Raw genomic sequence first — 7,521 nt, forward strand, 5'->3', positions numbered from 1 at the left:
TTCTCACTCCAGCGTTTTCACAGCGACTTTCCGCGGTCATCGAGCGAGATGTGTTCATGTTTACCTGTGCGCGCGTGACACCGTGCTTGTCTATTTAGTTAGTAAGCGAATGTTCACAACTTTATACGGCCCATTAAACTACTATCCATCCTTCGTATAGCGCCTCTGCTCTTCGGTCACCGCCTCTACTCTACTAATTTGCCATCGCAATCGATGCTTCGCCTTTCGGGCGAAACTGCGCCTTTTTTTTAACAAACCACCATTTTCATGCATTGGAGCACAAAAGTAAACGGAACGCCCATGTATTTCGTCGAACACTTTGGTAATCAATGCCCCTAAACTGATGTCATACTGAAAATCCATTCCAAGTGGACACGTCTTGCGAACTGACCGGCTTCAATTCGTAAATTGCAATATGTGTCGAATAGAAAATTAAAAAGGTTATTAGTTAAATTTTATTCGTTATCACATTGTGCATTTCTCGTGCAAGTACAATGTCCGCCTTTCTGGACAATCCAGCTCAATCACAAGCAATATGCTATCTGCCACTGAAGATTTCTAAGAACTCGGTATCGTCTAAAAGAAAAAAAAAACGAAATCTGGTATAACCAAAGGTCCAATACCTAGGGTCCCGGCTAACATCATAACCAAGCAACTCTAGTAAAACATAAAAAAGGATGGCATGTACATTACACAAATGTTAGAATTACGGTGTTCGGTCATCAGTCCTCTTCCGCCACCAGGATAATTTGTTTGTAATAATCATCTGGCTAATCACTCAACAATAATCAAACCGTTTTTTACTTTTCTTTTTCCACTGAGAAAGTTGTTATTGTGTCCTAGCTAAAGCATTCCATTCAGTCGTTCTCAGCCCGTTATGTTGTACGTATAATTATTAAATCCATTTACAGAAGCAAATATCTTCGGAGCCAGGCCTCACAGCTCATCAGCCTCGAAAGCCATTCGAGCTGTTCTTCAGTACCTGAAGTCAACAGACTTGAGTGTCCGACTGTAGACATGCTGCACCTAGCTTAATTAGTGCACGTGAACGTACGATCAATACTGGTGTATTCTCTCTCTTTCATTCCCCCATTCCTCTCCCAATGTGTAGGGTAGCAGACTGGACTAAGTCTGGTTAACCTCCCTGCTTTCCTTCCTCCCTTCTTTCTGTCTCTCTATTAAAACGCAGCTTTTCCTGCAAACCATCTCTGACCTTCTTGACCGTGGTTGCCACTGTTTTGGTGAACAGATCGTTTATACACAGAACAGCACTCATATAACGAATCGGCTTATATAATATCCATCTGTCTACTACCCTTACAGTGTACGGGTCACCACCTCTGTTCTCTACAGAATTGCGCCACGAAACGACAGGCGGTATACCTAAATATCATCCACTGCAACAGATATACGCCTTTAAGCGCGGAAGTGGTAATGCGAAGCTTCCTGTAGCATATATGCATTACTACATATCTTTCCCGGGGTTTGGTGCGTCTCTTAGATCGGCTTCCGGCCGAGTAAGGCGGGCTGGTACCGGAGATAGCGGAACGGTAAACTGGGTTGATCCCAGAGATGGGCATGATGAGAAGTGGGCTGGTCACGGAGGCTGTAATCCGAGGTCGAGTGGGTCACGGATGTGCGGGCCGGTATGTATTTGAATAACCGTTTCACGAAAGCTTCGCTTCTTTTACACACTCCAAAATGTGCGTTGGATCTGCAGTTTTTATTGCGATAGCAAATGCATGGACACTACAGGTTAATTTTCGTCGTTGCGGCCGCCGTGTTGTACTGCAAGTGTTAGCCGAGAAGGATGGTGGCTTTATGAGCGCCGTCTTCCCGCGCACCAAATGTTGGAGGTCACGTGATCAAGTGCACGCTAAGGGAGTGGGGGGGAGCAGGCGAGCGCTTCTGCAGGAGGGATGCAGGAGCGCTCAGGTTTGAGGGTTCGATCACTCTCGAAAAATTCATTGCAGATCGACGTCAATTTCGAATATGCCGGTGTGCCAAGGAGAATGAATTTCCCTGAAGAAGACAACTGTGACGTAGAGAAGCCAAGGGCACACACGTGAAGAAAAGAGAGCACACATGAACACGAAGACAGTGCTCACAACGCCTTGATGCGAGAGCATAGGTGAGTTGATGAACAAGCAAATGAGTAATAGTCATTATTATTACTGAAGGCTGGCTGGCGTCCAGTAATGTCTTTCATTGGGACAGCCTTAAAAAACTACAATAAATGAAGCTATCAGTAAGAACACAGGGAAAGTGCTGTATACTTGCCAGTATAGAGAATAATCATGTGCCTTACGATTTGTGCCATTTTGCTGATGATGGCGCTGGGCTTCCGTTCTATAATGAATGAAAGAATGGCTTTATTGATTTTCTCCTTTGCTAAAGAGAATTTTGCGACACTAACGCGCCAAAGAGTTTGTAATTTTGCTGCATGATGCGGTTGTTAACTTGCATTGTTGTATTCCTTTATCGCTTGCATTAGATAATTTTGCTTTATTTATACATATTTGATTACTTTTGTGCCCCACCCTTACGTAATACGCACTCATTGGGGACCTTTAGGGAGATAAAAGCTCGGCAGGTGTTACACTCTTGTCGCACAAGAAGGCGAAAGCCTGCTGCACATATTGGTAATGCATGAAGTTATACAATCGTGGCTCGACTTCTTGCAAGACGTAACGAACCGCAATGGGAAGTACACGTGTGGCGCTAAGGCGACCTCCTAACCGCCACATACGTACACTTAACGTAGTACCTAAAGTGCAGCATGTTAGTTCGCGCACTAGGCCACACCTGTAGTCAGCGAGATGGCTACAACGTGAGGTGTGCAATCACGCATGCACTAGGCACACCCTTAGTAAGCCAGAACCGTGGAGCAGCCGTGGCTTCAGGGGAGCCAGCTCGTCTCGCACCCCGGAAGCCCGGGCTCGTCTCCCACCCAGACCAAAATAAAACAATTTTTTTTCTTTTAAAAGCCACTAATTTGCTTTGTTTACAGGCAGCTCCCTGAGAAATGTGACGTCAATCCGAGCTTTTTTTACGGCGTCGGCCATTTCTCGTCACGGCCCAGTTTCGCCAAGGTCACCACCGAGGGCACCGCCAACATATACATCTGCTGTCGCCTTAAAATGAATGAAATGAAACGGCTGCAAGAAGCGCCGATGTAAACGATCGTCACGCCAGAAAAGAAAAACTTTGTGGAAATAGTCAGGTAACGTGCGCGAGGTTTGCCAAGCTCAGGGAGAACCGCTCAAATATGCATACACTTTGACGATTTTATCGCGCTCAAGAAGCTCTTGTCTGGAAACCGATAATAGAATTATGGAAAGTGTTTTACCGCTCCTGTTTTGTACTTTTCTAAGCAGGCAATAAAGAAAATTAAATAACGAAGTCGTTGCTGCATACAATCCTGTGCCTTCCCTCCCGCGCACGTGACTTGTGAGCCACTCGTGTGTATTCCGCCTCTCGTTTCCTCCGATAATGCACGTTCCTGTCCGCAAAGTGACGCAGTAAAGTCGTCCAATTTTAAGTACTTTGCCCTTATTTTGGGACCTCTTTAAGGGCGCCCCCCCCCCCCTCCTCTACCTCCCTAAATTATGTATAATAATAAAAAAGTGTACAATCATTGCATTCCACCGGTGCTAACATATGGGGCAGAAACTTGGAAGTTAACAAAGTAGCGTTTTCCGTCCTGTGGCGCCTCTGTGAATAGAGAAGTACGCAAGCAAAAGACGCGGAGCATATAAAGCGTTGTACCAGGTTGTACTTCAAATCGAGCAAAATTGAGGTTAGGCCTTTTCTTTTGCTTTAAAGGTATTGTGCATCAGCATTGCCAACCAATGTGCGCTTTCGCAATGTAAAGGGGGGGGGGGGGGGGCGGGGTATTCTGTAAGAGTCCACCTAGTGTACTATCCACTTCGGCTGTCCCCATTAGCTGCCGCTTCACGAGCGCGAAGGAGACTGGCTGGCACCTTCAAGCTCGTGAAGTGGCACAGCCAATGGCGACAGCCGAAGTAGACTCTTACAGAATACCCCCCCCCCCCCCCCCCGGTCTCAAACTGGGCGAGACGTGCGAAGTAGTCTGTCCCGCGTCTTTTACCGCGATGGACAGTTAGAAGCTCGAATCTGGTTGGGGTGTTCGTCCGTCTGTGAAGCCTTTCAGTTACACCAACGACGTCGTTACCATCACACGTACGTTATCAGGCCGTCTCCTCATCGTCAACGTCATACTCAACATAAACGACGAGAAAAAAAGTTAGTGACGTTTTACTTCATAAACGCGGATGACGCGCAAGCGTATGGGTGCTATAGCGCACGCGAATCTATCGGCCCTCGGCGAGCCTAGACGCCTAGACTGTCCGCATCGCAGATCGCTTTCGAGATAGGGCTCACGCGGCGGCGCCATCCGCACACAGCACGTACCCGTAGCGACGGCCAGAGTAGGTCAACCCAGCGCGCCTCCGCCTACCCTCCTCCTCCGAGCCGTTTCGCCTCTTTCCCTATGGGTAGGCATGAATCTGATCATATGGGTATTTTCTGTCATCAATCTTTCTTTTTTTTTTGAAATTGTTCCCCATCACTCATAAAGCTACAAATCACCTACATTTACACTATTATGGCGACTAAATGTGTTAACTTCGCAAATTACGCATTTTTCTGCAGATTCAAGGCATTACACTTTTCGCGTGACAGACAGATTTTTGCTGGGGTATTCGCCAAAGAATGCTCACGCATGAAAGTCGCCGTACTGCCCAAAAGGCGAAGCATCCATCGCGATATCAAAGTAGTAGACAGCTATACGAAGTAAGGATAGCAGTTTTATCGGCCGTATAAACTTGTAAACACTCGCGTACTAACTAAATTAACAAGCATGGTGTCACGCGCACACAGAAAACATAAACGCTTCTCATTCGATGACCGCGCACGCTCGCTGTCAAAACGCTGGCGTGAAGAAGAGCGGCTGCAGCAGTGTAAGGTAAATATACCTGGTATAGCGAAGCTTCCATAGAAGCCCATACGTTCAAAACATATACCTGGTATAGCCGAAGCTTCCATAGAAGCCCATACGTTCAAAACATGGCGGTTCATCGGAGGTTCATGGGACTTAGCGCCATCTGTGTGAGGAGGGAACTGTTCCGGCGGAAAAAAATAATTTGACGTCATATCGGTTAAAAACAGAAGTGACGTCATTTTGTTCTCAAAGGTGCGAAATTTGTTTTCGGAAGCCTGCCGTCAGAGCTGTATATTTAAATGCACCGCCATGCGACTTGATGGGCGTTTCGAGCTTTCAGCGCTGAAAGCGATGCAGGAAAAGTTCAGCCGTACGGGTGTCGAAATCGCATCGCTGCACAGAACATACTTTCTTTGGAGGCCGACGAAAGCTTTGGGAGTAGAGTGCTCATCCTTTCGTCGGACGACAAGCCCGCCGCCAGCGCTGTCCCACGAAAACAACTAAAGTAAACAATTATCTGGAGGTTGCACTTCACTACTTTTGACTGAACAGGTTAAGAAACAACGAAACTACCCGCGTCACCAAATTCAGACAAACGTCGATAAGCGAAGCAAAACAACGTGTGAGGGGGGCGTATTGCAACAGGTGAACTTTACGAGCGTGCCTCTCTGCCCACTTCAAGAGTTACAATGCATTGCAAGTGATAGCGGCGTCAACGCCCGCCGCTATCGGTGGCCGCGCTTACGGTGGGCGCTGAAAAAAATGTATTTATTGATAATTATCAAGTAAAATAGAGTTGTTTTTTTCTCGCCATAGGTATACAAAATTGATTAGGAATTTTATTTCCGTTGGATGAATGTCTCGCTTTAATTAAGAAACGCTTTTTTCTTTCGCAATGTTTGTTACCTCCAAACATAGTCGCGCTTGAATCGCTGCTCCCAGAACCACCCTTGCTGATGTCGGTGACAATTCGTTCTAAACCGCTTTTCGTCCGAAGCTTCGCGACCTATTTGGATCGACCTTGAGCAGTGTGCGAATTGACCTTCGTGCTGCATTTCGCTTCAACGCGAACTAAGCGGCGAAAACACAGAGCACACGAAGCTATCAGTGCTCGGCGCACCTAGATTCTGTGCTCATCGCAGATCGCTTTCAAGATAGGGCCCACGCGGTCGCGCTCAGCCGCGCCATGCGCAGCCGCGGCCGGAGTAGAGCTGATGAACGGAACTGATCACGACGTATAAGCGGAGAGCGAGAAGCCGTCATCATCCAGTGAAAGTGGAGATTGATCCGACGAATGAGACCCGTGCCGTTCGTACGAACACGGACACGCGGACTGGAGCTCGGATGACGTAGGGGCGAAGCGGTAAATAAAAATGAGTATTGTGGCATTTTTCGGTTAAAAACTTATCGCCCCTTTTTTCCCCTTCAAGGTCAGGAGTCTGCCTATATTCCGGGCCGATCTACCTGTATACTCAGGTTTATACGGTAATTACATACTTTAGAACAAAGATATGCAGCAGTAATAGGTGACTAAACAGAAACATCAATGTGCAGCAAATGTACAATAGTGCAAAGAATGTAGTATGCACAATTACAGTCACACAAAATACCGCAATTGCTAGAATATGACGCAGTTTTTGTTTCCGTACATTTCTGGGGGAATTTTCCATCCTCAGAACGCGCCTTGCGCTACATTTCGGTTCATGACACGAATATAATGCGCTTTTTTTACTGGTACTTCAAGCTACACTGAACTAAACAACTTGGCACGGCAGCAATCGCTACCGCTTGAGGAGCCATCTTCGAACACGCACAATCGAACCCGGCTTTGCCATGTATGATTGTGCCTCGGGAAGTTCTTAAGTGGCGCCTGTCCAATAACTTTGCATTCACGGAAGACGACGCAGTTCTCGTTCCCACTCACAAATAAATACTTCAGTAGTGACAATAAATGAATTGTGCACACATTCGTTCTTGTACTTTATTTCGAGAAGGCCGTTTGTAGTAACGTTGAATATTGCCCTGCTGGTATGCGTCGTTATACCCGTTTCTTTGAGGCATGACATTGCGTTATAATCACTATATATATAATTTTTTCTGACAGACCGAAAGTCCCTGCTCGTGTTATTTACGTTCAGATACGGTACATCTATTACTAAGAAGTTTATGGATCCTCCTTTTATAGCGATCATCTGACATATAATGCATTAATACTTCAAGCAGCGCGAAGTGTTAATTCGATGTGAGTGGTGTTATGTATGTTGGCGTTTGCAATGCATAATTTGTACGAGATTTATAAACGTGGCATATTTTAAATGCCGCGCTTGTTTTCAAACATCAGTTGCCTTATGTAAGTAGCAAGCTTGCTGCCGAACATTTCAGTGACCCCAAGCGAGGTATGTCTAAAAACGGAGATTCGGTCGAATGGCTGAATGAAAGATTATCGATGGCTCCCGCAACGCCCTTGTGCTGCACAAGGATTGTTAACGTTACAGACGAGCAGGCAAGAGTCGGCCAGCCATATACGGTCTGACGGCCAACACACTAGCTGCGTGCAC

This window comes from Dermacentor silvarum, chromosome 5, assembly GCF_013339745.2.
Source record: "Dermacentor silvarum isolate Dsil-2018 chromosome 5, BIME_Dsil_1.4, whole genome shotgun sequence".
Taxonomy (NCBI): domain Eukaryota; kingdom Metazoa; phylum Arthropoda; class Arachnida; order Ixodida; family Ixodidae; genus Dermacentor; species Dermacentor silvarum.